Raw genomic sequence first — 12,348 nt, forward strand, 5'->3', positions numbered from 1 at the left:
TACAACATGAATGGACAGTACTGCATAGTCACAAATCACGGAGAGTTCCTGTATGGGGAAAAGTCATGTCCAGTGCCAAACCCAAATTTCTGTTTTAGCCCACATGAGTATACCACCATTGGTCAGACGGTTATCACCCCAATCCCCGTTTATGAAGAGGACATAAATATAGATAGTGAACCAGAAATCTCAAACCTTGGAGAATATATACCTGTGTTCAACATACACATAGATAGTTTAACCTTAGATTTACAGAAACTCCTGGATAGGAAAGACACACACATAGTTCAAATTAATAACATGGTTGAGAAGGCAGATGCCACACTAAATAAATTACTGCATGATGGAGATTTTGAAATAACCATGACAAACACCTGGCTGGAGATTGGTTTAAAGGGCTTGCTGATCGGTCAAACAATCTTGCTAATCATTTTAATTTCACTGATATTGTGGCTTAAGCGCCTTATAAGGCAGGAACGCAGTAAGCTAGAAAAACTGGTAGATGCAAGATATAAGCAATTATTATGTTAATGTATGTGTGGCCATTATCATCAATTCTCACGGCCACAAGGGGGCGACTGTTGCCATATAGACCATTACATAACAATATAATTTAGTAGGTACCAAAGTTAGAACAAATTATGTAAATTAAATAATATGATTTATTACCCAATGTGATTTTAACCAGTTAAGAGTGTGTGTATATCTATATTATTGTAAGGTATAACTTAAATAGGTTTGAATGTATTAGTCTTATGTTTTGAGAATTTAGTAGCATGTGTTTCTGTGTGTTTTACTGCAAGATTATGGGTCATTATGTAAGAGACAGGTTTTCTCTGTGTAAGCCATATAGCCAGAATACACAATACATTGAGCATTACACAAATTCATCCCTTCCATGCCATTATTCATATCTGTATTAATCAAAGGATTAATGTCTGATCTGCGCTATACCAAGTACAATTAAATCAAAGTTTACATGATATGTAGATATATGTATACTGTATACTTGATTCACACACAGCAAATAAATAATTATAACTTGGTGGATAAAGTCAATAGGTCACCTAGCTCAGGTCTCATAATATGCAAACAGTTACTGGTATAAACAGGGTACATTGGAATTCACAATCAAAGATCTTCATACCTTTAGAAAGTATATCAACCAGCTGGCCTATTGTCCAGTTATACTGCTGGCCAGAGGCAATGATAATATAGGATCAAACCCACTATAAACAGGTCACAATCATTTATGCTAACACCCTAGGGCCTAGGCGAAATAGATCGTTTACACATCCATACAAAGGTAGATCTCTGATGGATAAAGAAATACCAAATTTTATGATCCCAAATTCCCTACATGCTCACCACCGTGGGACGGAGTTAGCAGAGAACGTTTTATTACACTTTGGAATCTGTCAAAACCTATAATTATCTACTCCATTGGAAACTGTGGGGATATACTAGTTTTGAATTGGTAGAATATAGGATAAAAGGGGCAGTCTGATAGATAGAGAGTTAGAAGGAGAGGAGGAAGGAACGAAGTCCAGAGGGAGTCAGGATCCTAAGACGGTAGCTATGAATTATGCCCTCACATATTCTTGCAAGTGTATAGTATGTGTATTAATTGTTTAAGTTTGTAAAACTGTTTGTGTTTTATGTATGTACCATGGTTAAGGAAGTATAGATAAATTATAAGATTTATTATCATTGTGTTATCTTATCTTGTATTTTGTATCACCTATAATAAATGTACTAGACAAAATAGAGCTGGTATTCCAAGTCTTGAACTCATTTTCGGAATCACTAAAAGTTATACATGAAATCTGCATATATTATATAAGGCTCTGCAAGTTGGGACAATTGACTTGTAGTCATAAAGTATAGTACTTATATGTTCAATGAGCCAGGATTATATATCTCTGTAAAGTATATTTAGGCTTTGCCTGGAAATATTTCCTGGACAGTAGAGATATAGCTCCTTAAATCTGAGCCAATCACAGGTATTAAATAGGAACGTCCACGCATAACATATTGTGTGATTGGACCAGTACTAAACATCACCCCTTTTGTTATGAGCCCACCTATTTGTAAGCCTATTATAATATATTTGCAGATCTAAAATACATAAACCATTATATCAATATATGATATAATAAATATATGTTATATAAGATTCCATAAATCAACATTGGCGACCACGAAGGGACTTGGAATTATTCAGTATCGATTTTGACTAAATACAATATTTAGGAGCAGCACAAGGGCTATAAGCTTGCTGGGCAAAATACAAGATCACAGTGGAATAGGTTGCAAATGACTAGAGAAACTTTTTTTTTTTTAAAGGCCTAAAGTAAGAAATTAAAAACACGGGTGTTAGAGTTTAACTTATCAGGCTAGCGAACAGATAAGGGAGGATACCACGTGCAAAATATAGGAAATATTGTTCCCAAATACTTAAAATTTGTAATTCTCAGTGATAGAATACATATAACGAAAGGGAATAAATCTGTAAAATGGCTACAATGTCAAATATAGACAGCATTGTAGTGAAATACATCACAAAGCAAAAGTGTACAGACTTTGCTTGTGATGCCAAATTAAAAGAAAACCCATGGAGCTATGTCCAGGGTTTGTTTGATGATGAAATTAAATCATCAAAGAAAAGGAAACAGAAAGGACTAGCCATCGCAGGCTTGTATGCAGCCTGTTTGGCTATGGATGCTAAATTAAGCAGTTTAGCTAAAACCCTACAAAAATGCAGAGAAGAATCTAATTTAAAAGAAACAGAAAGCAAAGAAAAAATAGATCAGCTAAATATCCAAATTAAAACTTTAACAACACTTAATGACATGGGTAAAATCTCCCAGGATGAAGTGTTACAGAAACATAAAAATGCTCAGAGGGAATCCACAGAATGTAGGAGAGCTCTAACAGAGGTTACAACAGAGAGAGATGAGATAATAAGTGCATATAAAGTTATGCAGGGACAGCTCACAGAATGTATGAAAGGGAAAGCGATTGACCATGCCCCTTGTATGGACAGGGAGATGCAGCTTATGCAAGAGATATCTGTTCTGAAAGGACATATTGCTGCAAACATTAGGATAGGAACTGCAGCCACTGCCCCATTTCCTATCTATGCATATGAAAGAGAACAATGGGACACAAATCATGAGGACAGAGAGGACTGCTGGGGAGAGGGGAATTCTACTGAATCTACCCTCAGGGTACCCATAGCAATGGGAGAGTTTGCAGAATCAGCGGCGAATAGGGAGTGCTCTATATTAATAGGCACAGATAGTAGTGATGAAGAAGTACAGACAGAAATTGAGGCACACAGGGCTCATAAACAGCCAGCATTCCTCACTGAGAGTAGGAACACCCTATTGGGATTCAATAGTGAAGGAGAGGCCATTCACTCAAGGGCCCCTAGTGCCAATCATCCCCCACAACCCATAAAAACACTTATGGGAGTGGCAGATATGATTGGAAAAATGAGTTCAGGAGAACACATCACCTCCCATGCAGCTAATGTTCAGCAAAGGTGTGAACTTCTAGGAATTAGAAATCTCACTGATCAGGTTAAGGTACTGCAATTAACAATTCCATTAGCTGCTTGGAGTGCTTTGCCAGATTTGATTAAAGAAGGTAAAGGTACATATGAAGAAACTGTAGAGGAGCTACAAAAGATAATTAACCCTTCAGTAGCAGGCACAATGGTTGCATATGAAATCAAACAGCAAAGTGAGGAGAACCCATTAATATATGCAAATAGATTGTGGGCAGCATACAGTGCAGGAAACAGCAAAAATGACAACAGTCAGAAAAACAGCAAAGATTTCAAAAACTTGTTGGTGCATAACTCGCACCCCACAATTAAAGCTAAGTGTGAACACTTGATAGATACCGTAAAGCATAGCTATGATAAAATAATGGGATTAATGCAGCGGTCCTTTCAAGCAGTACAGGCCAGTAAGCAACGTAAGATGGCAGAAAGGAATGAGAAATGTGTTATAAAGAGGGTTGCAGCATTACAGTCAGAAGGTAAATCAATGGTGGTTGAAGGGCCCCACATTCCAGGGGAGGTAAACACACCATTTAACCCACGATGGAACACAGGGTCACAAAGGAGAGGGGGAATTTTTAAAGAGAGATCCATTTTTAGAGGTGGAGGTAGAGGATACCAAGGACATTCAAATGATGGAGCTTGGAATAGACACATGGGTTACTCACAACATTTTGGGAACAGAGGAAAGGACACAGAGTTTAAACACCAGGGTCCCACTTACACAGAGCTAAGACACCAGCTACAGGCCATAAAAGAGAAGTATGAGAATTTAGAAAAAGCAAACAAAGTGCAGCAAGCTGACACACAAAAGGAGAAAAATTGACAGTCAGTGGCCCCAAGGATAGTTGCACCAATCACTTTAGATAGGTGCGGGCGCCCTCAAGTCTCGGTTCTGGTCAGGGGCCACCAGCACACAATGTTACTAGACACCGGTGCCGCCATATCAATCCTACATGATGATCAGCCACATCACTCTCCTCTGTCAGCAGGAAAAACAATACATCTCCAAAGCTTTGCAGGGAATAAGGTAGATACAGTGCTGTCAAACCCTCTCCAAATACAAATAGGAGATGTATCTGCAATTCACACATTTGCATTAGCCTCACTGCCAAGTGAAACTAATTTATTAGGGTCTGACTTTATGATCCCTAATGGGTGTATATTGGATCTGACTAACCTTTTACTTCTGCAGAGTTCTCCTAATGTAACACCTGAGGTTGTAATTATACCAGATTCCCATGTAATTGCTGCTGTAAAACCCAATAATGCGAAATATGATGTGCTTAAGGCTAATGTTGATCATCCTGACAAAGATTTGGTATTACCATTACTTGAACAGTTTCAGGATGCTTTTGCTAAACACAAACATGACTGTGGGAAGGTAAACAAGGTGATTGAAGTCAGTGGTCTTGACCCTCCCCCACAGAAGCAGTACAATTTCCCACAGGAGGCCATAAGCTTCATTCAAGAAACAATTGACTCTCTGTTAGAGCAGCGTGTAATCAGACCATGTGTATCCACTAACAATGCGCCAATATGGCCAGTACGGAAACCGGATGGTTCCTGGCGGCTCACAATTGACTACCACAAACTTAATGGCCTTACGCATAGCTGCGCACCCACTGTTGCGTCAATGCCAGACATTCTAAAAATGTTAAGCCCAGAGCATAAATGGTTCACAGTTTTAGACATTTCAAATGGGTTTTGGTCTCTGCCTCTATCTGAAGAGTGTCAATACAAATTTGCCTTCACATTTCTGGGAAAGCAATACACGTTTACGTGTCTTCCACAGGGCTTCCATAATTCTCCATCATTTTTCCATACTACGATGAGAGACATTTTAACTGATTTTTCTTCCCACAAGAATTTGTTGCAGTATGTAGATGATCTCTTACTAGCAACAGAGACAAAGGAAGAGCATCTTCAGCTACTGGGAGAACTCCTTGGCATCCTTAAAGACGCAGGTTTGAAGTGTAACCCATCTAAAGCTCAGATTTTACGGGAATCTGTTTCCTTCCTGGGGATCAGTGTTACGGCTGATGGGAGAACAATATCGGCAGATAAGGTAAAAACCATCCTTCGTTTACCCCTTCCTGTCAGCATACCTACACTGAGATCCTTCCTGGGGTTGGTAAATTACTCTAGGTCCTTCATTCCTGATTTTTCACAAATATCTGCACCTCTCTATTCTCTCCTCAAAAAGGATGTAAAGTGGGAATGGACCCCCAGTCACACAAAGGCAGTAGAAACATTAAAAGAAGCACTAGCTAGTGCCCCTGCCCTTGCAAATCCAGACCCACAGTTACCCTTTCACTTAGAGACAGCAGCAACAGAAACAGCCATGTCTGCAGTCCTGTCACAGGAAATACATGCACAGCAAAGGCCCATAGCTTATGCATCAAAGTTACTGACACCAGTGGAATTAAAATACTCCGTGTGTGAAAAACACCTTCTTGCCACATTTTGGGCAGTAAAACAGTTCACATACATGATAGGCCTGAACCCTATCATCTTACATTCCACGCACACACCAACAAGGTTCCTCCTCACAGACAGAATCAAAGATGGGAATGTCTCTAATGCCAGGTTAGCACATTGGGCCCTTTTGTTGCAGGATCGAGATATAACAGTGAAGGCAACTAACAGTCCATCCACCAGGGACTGACACACACATGTGACTTACTCCCAGCTGACCATTCAAAACATTTGTTTAGAGCAATGCCACAGGAGGCTACAGCCCCTGAACAAACCACCCAGATCTTTACAGATGGTTCATGTTTTTATGTACATGGGTCACCCCATGCAGGTTTTGGTCTGTACATAATGCATCCCCAAACCACACCACAATCTGTTTTTCGATCTTGCAATGTAAAATCTGCACAGTACGCTGAGCTGGCAGCAGTAGCACATGCCCTTGAATTATTCCAAGACCACAAACATGAAATCGCATTGTACTCAGACTCAGCATGGGTGTGTAATGCCCTTACTGAATTTTTGCCCTTTTGGCAAACTCATCAGTATACCTCATCTGATGGAAGCCCTCTTAAATATTCAGACCTTCTCCAGTACATAGTTTCCCTGGCACAGAGTCTAACACATGTCCCCTGGGTCTGTAAAGTCAAAGGGCATTCAACTACATCACCACACCATGAACAGAATGAAATGTCTGACCTTTTAGCCAAACAAGGGGCACAAGAGGGGGAGCTGTGGCAGATACCGAAAGCAAGCCCAGAGCCAAAAGTGTGCCCTCTTGTATGTGCAGTGGCAAAAAGGCCAGAGATGATAAATGCACCAGACATTTCAGAGATCCAAATGCAGGACCCTGAAATTAAAGAAATCATACAAAAGTTGAGGAATGAGGAGTTGGACTTAACAGAGGGAAATACATTGGCAAAACACACACCAAATCTAACACTAACAGAGGACAAGGAAATGCTTATCCACAATGGGGAAGATACAACATGGGTAGTCCCAAAAGAGTACAGGAATGAAATGATATATCTTGTACACGACCTCCCCACAGGTGGACACCAGGGTGTAGAAAAGACACAGCAGAGACTAAAAACAATAGGTTGGTGGCCAGATATGGTAAAAGATGTACAGCAATACTGTGACAACTGTGTGGTATGTGCCCAAGTTAACCCAGCACCTAGAAAGATAAATGCTCCACTGAGAATCCAGAGAAGGGAAGGTCCCTGGAATGCCTTACAAATTGATTACATGGGCCCTCTGCCTGTCACAGCTAAAAATAACAAATACGTGTTGGTTGTGACTGACCTATTTTCAAAATGGGTAGAAATTTTTCCCTCTAAAAGTAACACAGCTCTGAGCACAGCAAAAATTCTGGTTGATCAGATATTCACACGGTGGGGCCTTCCAACATCGGTTGAATCAGACCAAGGTTCACATTTCACAGGTAATGTGATGCAAACATGCCTGGAAATGCTGGGAATAAAACAAAGCTTCCATGTCCCTTTTCATCCTGAATCTTCTGGACAGGTGGAACGTGCCAACAGACAGATCAAAACTATGTTGAGAAAGTTTGTTGGCATAAATGGTAAGAACTGGGATAATTTGTTACCCCTAGTGGCAATGGCAATAAGGGCCACACCTTCATCAGCGACCCGATTGACCCCCTTTGAATTAATGACAGGCAGGCAAATGAGATTGCCAGAGCACCTTTGGATAGATCTACACACCCCTACTATTGATAGACTGTCAATGGATCAGTACCTTACAAAACTGCAAAAAGCGCTCACAGAGGTTCATCTGTTTGCAGCACAGCAGTTAGGGAAAGCACAGAGAAAAGCAAAGGCTTATTTTGACAAAGGTGTAAGAGAAAATTGTTGGGAAGTTGGAGAAAGGGTCATGTTTCTAGAACTCCGACCCACAGACCATGGTCTGGGCAAGAAATGGAGAGGACCATTTTCAATAGTGGACAGACTGAGTCCCTCAGTATACAAATTAAGAATCAACGATGCAAAGAAAGTGCAGGACAAATGGGTACATGCCAATCAGATGAAACTGTACAAAGGAGAAGGGTCAACTGAGTAGCGCATCTCTTTCTTTCTTATAATTTTATTTTGTTTTGTTTTGGTTTTACAGAAAAATGAGAATCCCAACTTTGGTCCTGTCCTTCGTGGTGAGCCTCCAGATCCAGTGTACCAGTGAGGTCAACATTTCAATTAGAGTGGAAGCCAATCCGATTCACTGTAAAGAGGGAGAATCCATCCTCCTTCCAGTGTCAGTACAAGGCACAACAGGGAAACAGGTATCCTGGTGGGGCCCAGCAGACAAAGAAATTAAAGCCTGGGATAATGGAAACGCAGGAAACTCACCACATTACATGGGTAGAATACATGTTTTTCCAAATGGATCACTATTGCTTAGCCATGCAAACCCTACAGACACAGGAACCTGGACATATGGTTTTATCATCCCCATTCCCATGTATGGGAATCCACCCACAGTAAAGAGGACTTATGTTCCTGGGAGTATCACACTGAATGTGTCCCAGAAAAGAGACCCTACTCCCCCAAGTACCACAACAACAACAAAGGCTAAATCACTGCCATCTACTAAAACAGCTGAGTGCCCACCAACAAGTGAAGGACCCACAAGTGGCCTTACTGCCACCTCCATTCCTGGTTCCTTGATAAACAATGTACAATATATACATGTACTAGTAGTCCTAAATCTATCAAAATGGAATATGGCAGAATTTGGTTATTGTGTAAATAGTAATGTTTCTTTATTCTATGCTTCCTTATTAGTAGATATTGTTGCTTGTCACCAGAGCAGAACTCAAGACCCATACACAGGACAGGCAACCCCTAACCAAAAAGGTATTTTTAGATCCAGGAAATTACAAAGCTTAGATGGGATCATTGGATCCATCCCTGGACTGTTTGGTTCCGGGATGTCAATTTGGAATAGGGCGGATTTGGAAGTCATCCGCAGACACATAGGCAATTTTGAGCAGAAAGAGAGGCAATATGTTTTGAAGCCTGTCCTGCAGGGCATTGAGGGTCTGGCCAGTGAAGAAAAATTTACTGTTTATAACATGCATGATATAGCAAGATTGTTTTCAGAGACCCAAGCCAAGATAAACGAAATCATTGAACTGAACAATAGAGAAGCCAGACAAAATCAGGTGGGGAAAGAAATAATATGCACTGCATATGGTAATTATGTCCTCAACGCAATCACACATGTAATTAGAGACCTACAATCTGGTAGAATACCTGACATTTTAAGAGATAATAACCTGACCAATTGGTATTGCTCACAATCTGACATTGGGCATGGGGAAAATACCCCAAGAGATGGTTGCAGACCTCTGCCCATCTCAACAATTAGGAATTTAGGCACTGTGACCCCCCACCCAAATAGAGGTTCACCCCATTGTTACAACAAGCAGCAACCTTGTGCAGTCAGCGATATCCTATATGTCTCCTTTACCATTTCTCTACCTGTGTTCGACCCAAGCAAGTCTTTATTTGACAAACTGTCTACAGTTCACTCCATTGGATATTTGGAAAAGGACATTTACAAAGAGCGGCTGGACCTACCAGAACTACTGGTCCGAGTCGACGACACCTGGAAAGTTCCACATACTGCTTGCTGTGCAGTCAAGGGAAACCAATACTTGTGTCGCTGCAACGTTTTCGAAATTGAGACGCCAATCTGCGGCCTAGAATCAAGTAAACCAAGTACCTTAATCACAGATATAAATGAACTTGCCACCATTCCCAGCAAAGATATGGATATGGGAGGACCTGAACACAGTGCAAAGCCAAATACATCAACCAGCTATACAGCCAGAGACATTGCTTGTCCAGTGCAGCTAACAAAATGGAGAACTCCAGCGGTGAAGGTTACATACAACATGAATGGACAGTACTGCATAGTCACAAATCACGGAGAGTTCCTGTATGGGGAAAAGTCATGTCCAGTGCCAAACCCAAATTTCTGCTTTAGCCCACATGAGTATACCACCATTGGTCAGACGGTTATCACCCCAATCCCCGTTTATGAAGAGGACATAAATATAGATAGTGAACCAGAAATCTCAAACCTTGGAGAATATATACCTGTGTTCAACATACACATAGATAGTTTAACCTTAGATTTACAGAAACTCCTGGATAGGAAAGACACACACATAGTTCAAATTAATAACATGGTTGAGAAGGCAGATGCCACACTAAATAAATTACTGCATGATGGAGATTTTGAAATAACCATGACAAACACCTGGCTGGAGATTGGTTTAAAGGGCTTGCTGATCGGTCAAACAATCTTGCTAATCATTTTAATTTCACTGATATTGTGGCTTAAGCGCCTTATAAGGCAGGAACGCAGTAAGCTAGAAAAACTGGTAGATGCAAGATATAAGCAATTATTATGTTAATGTATGTGTGGCCATTATCATCAATTCTCACGGCCACAAGGGGGCGACTGTTGCCATATAGACCATTACATAACAATATAATTTAGTAGGTACCAAAGTTAGAACAAATTATGTAAATTAAATAATATGATTTATTACCCAATGTGATTTTAACCAGTTAAGAGTGTGTGTATATCTATATTATTGTAAGGTATAACTTAAATAGGTTTGAATGTATTAGTCTTATGTTTTGAGAATTTAGTAGCATGTGTTTCTGTGTGTTTTACTGCAAGATTATGGGTCATTATGTAAGAGACAGGTTTTCTCTGTGTAAGCCATATAGCCAGAATACACAATACATTGAGCATTACACAAATTCATCCCTTCCATGCCATTATTCATATCTGTATTAATCAAAGGATTAATGTCTGATCTGCGCTATACCAAGTACAATTAAATCAAAGTTTACATGATATGTAGATATATGTATACTGTATACTTGATTCACACACAGCAAATAAATAATTATAACTTGGTGGATAAAGTCAATAGGTCACCTAGCTCAGGTCTCATAATATGCAAACAGTTACTGGTATGAACAGGGTACATTGGAATTCACAATCAAAGATCTTCATACCTTTAGAAAGTATATCAACCAGCTGGCCTATTGTCCAGTTATACTGCTGGCCAGAGGCAATGATAATACAGGATCAAACCCACTATAAACAGGTCACAATCATTTATGCTAACACCCTAGGGCCTAGGCGAAATAGATCGTTTACACATCCATACAAAGGTAGATCTCTGATGGATAAAGAAATACCAAATTTTATGATCCCAAATTCCCTACATGCTCACCACCGTGGGACGGAGTTAGCAGAGAACGTTTTATTACACTTTGGAATCTGTCAAAACCTATAATTATCTACTCCATTGGAAACTGTGGGGATATACTAGTTTTGAATTGGTAGAATATAGGATAAAAGGGGCAGTCTGATAGATAGAGAGTTAGAAGGAGAGGAGGAAGGAACGAAGTCCAGAGGGAGTCAGGATCCTAAGATGGTAGCTATGAATTATGCCCTCACATATTCTTGCAAGTGTATAGTATGTGTATTAATTGTTTAAGTTTGTAAAACTGTTTGTGTTTTATGTATGTACCATGGTTAAGGAAGTATAGATAAATTATAAGATTTATTATCATTGTGTTATCTTATCTTGTATTTTGTATCACCTATAATAAATGTACTAGACAAAATAGAGCTGGTATTCCAAGTCTTGAACTCATTTTTGGAATCACTAAAAGTTATACATGAAATCTGCATATATTATATAAGGCTCTGCAAGTTGGGACAATTGACTTGTAGTCATAAAGTATAGTACTTATATGTTCAATGAGCCAGGATTATATATCTCTGTAAAGTATATTTAGGCTTTGCCTGGAAATATTTCCTGGACAGTAGAGATATAGCTCCTTAAATCTGAGCCAATCACAGGTATTAAATAGGAACGTCCACGCATAACATATTGTGTGATTGGACCAGTACTAAACATCACCCCTTTTGTTATGAGCCCACCTATTTGTAAGCCTATTATAATATATTTGCAGATCTAAAATACATAAACCATTATATCAATATATGATATAATAAATATATGTTATATAAGATTTCACAGCCTTTGCCATGAAGCTCAAAATTGAGCTCAAGTGCATCCTGTTTCCACTGATCATCCTTTAGATGTTCCTACAGCTTAATTCGGGTCAACCTGTGGTAAATTCAGTTGATCTGACATGATTTGGAAAGGCACACACCTGTCTATATAAGGTCTCACACTTGACAGTGCATGTCTGAGTACAAACCAAGCATGAATTCAAAGGAATTGTCTG

The sequence above is a fragment of the Pseudophryne corroboree genome, chromosome 7 (assembly GCF_028390025.1).
Source record: "Pseudophryne corroboree isolate aPseCor3 chromosome 7, aPseCor3.hap2, whole genome shotgun sequence".
Taxonomy (NCBI): Eukaryota; Metazoa; Chordata; class Amphibia; order Anura; family Myobatrachidae; genus Pseudophryne; species Pseudophryne corroboree.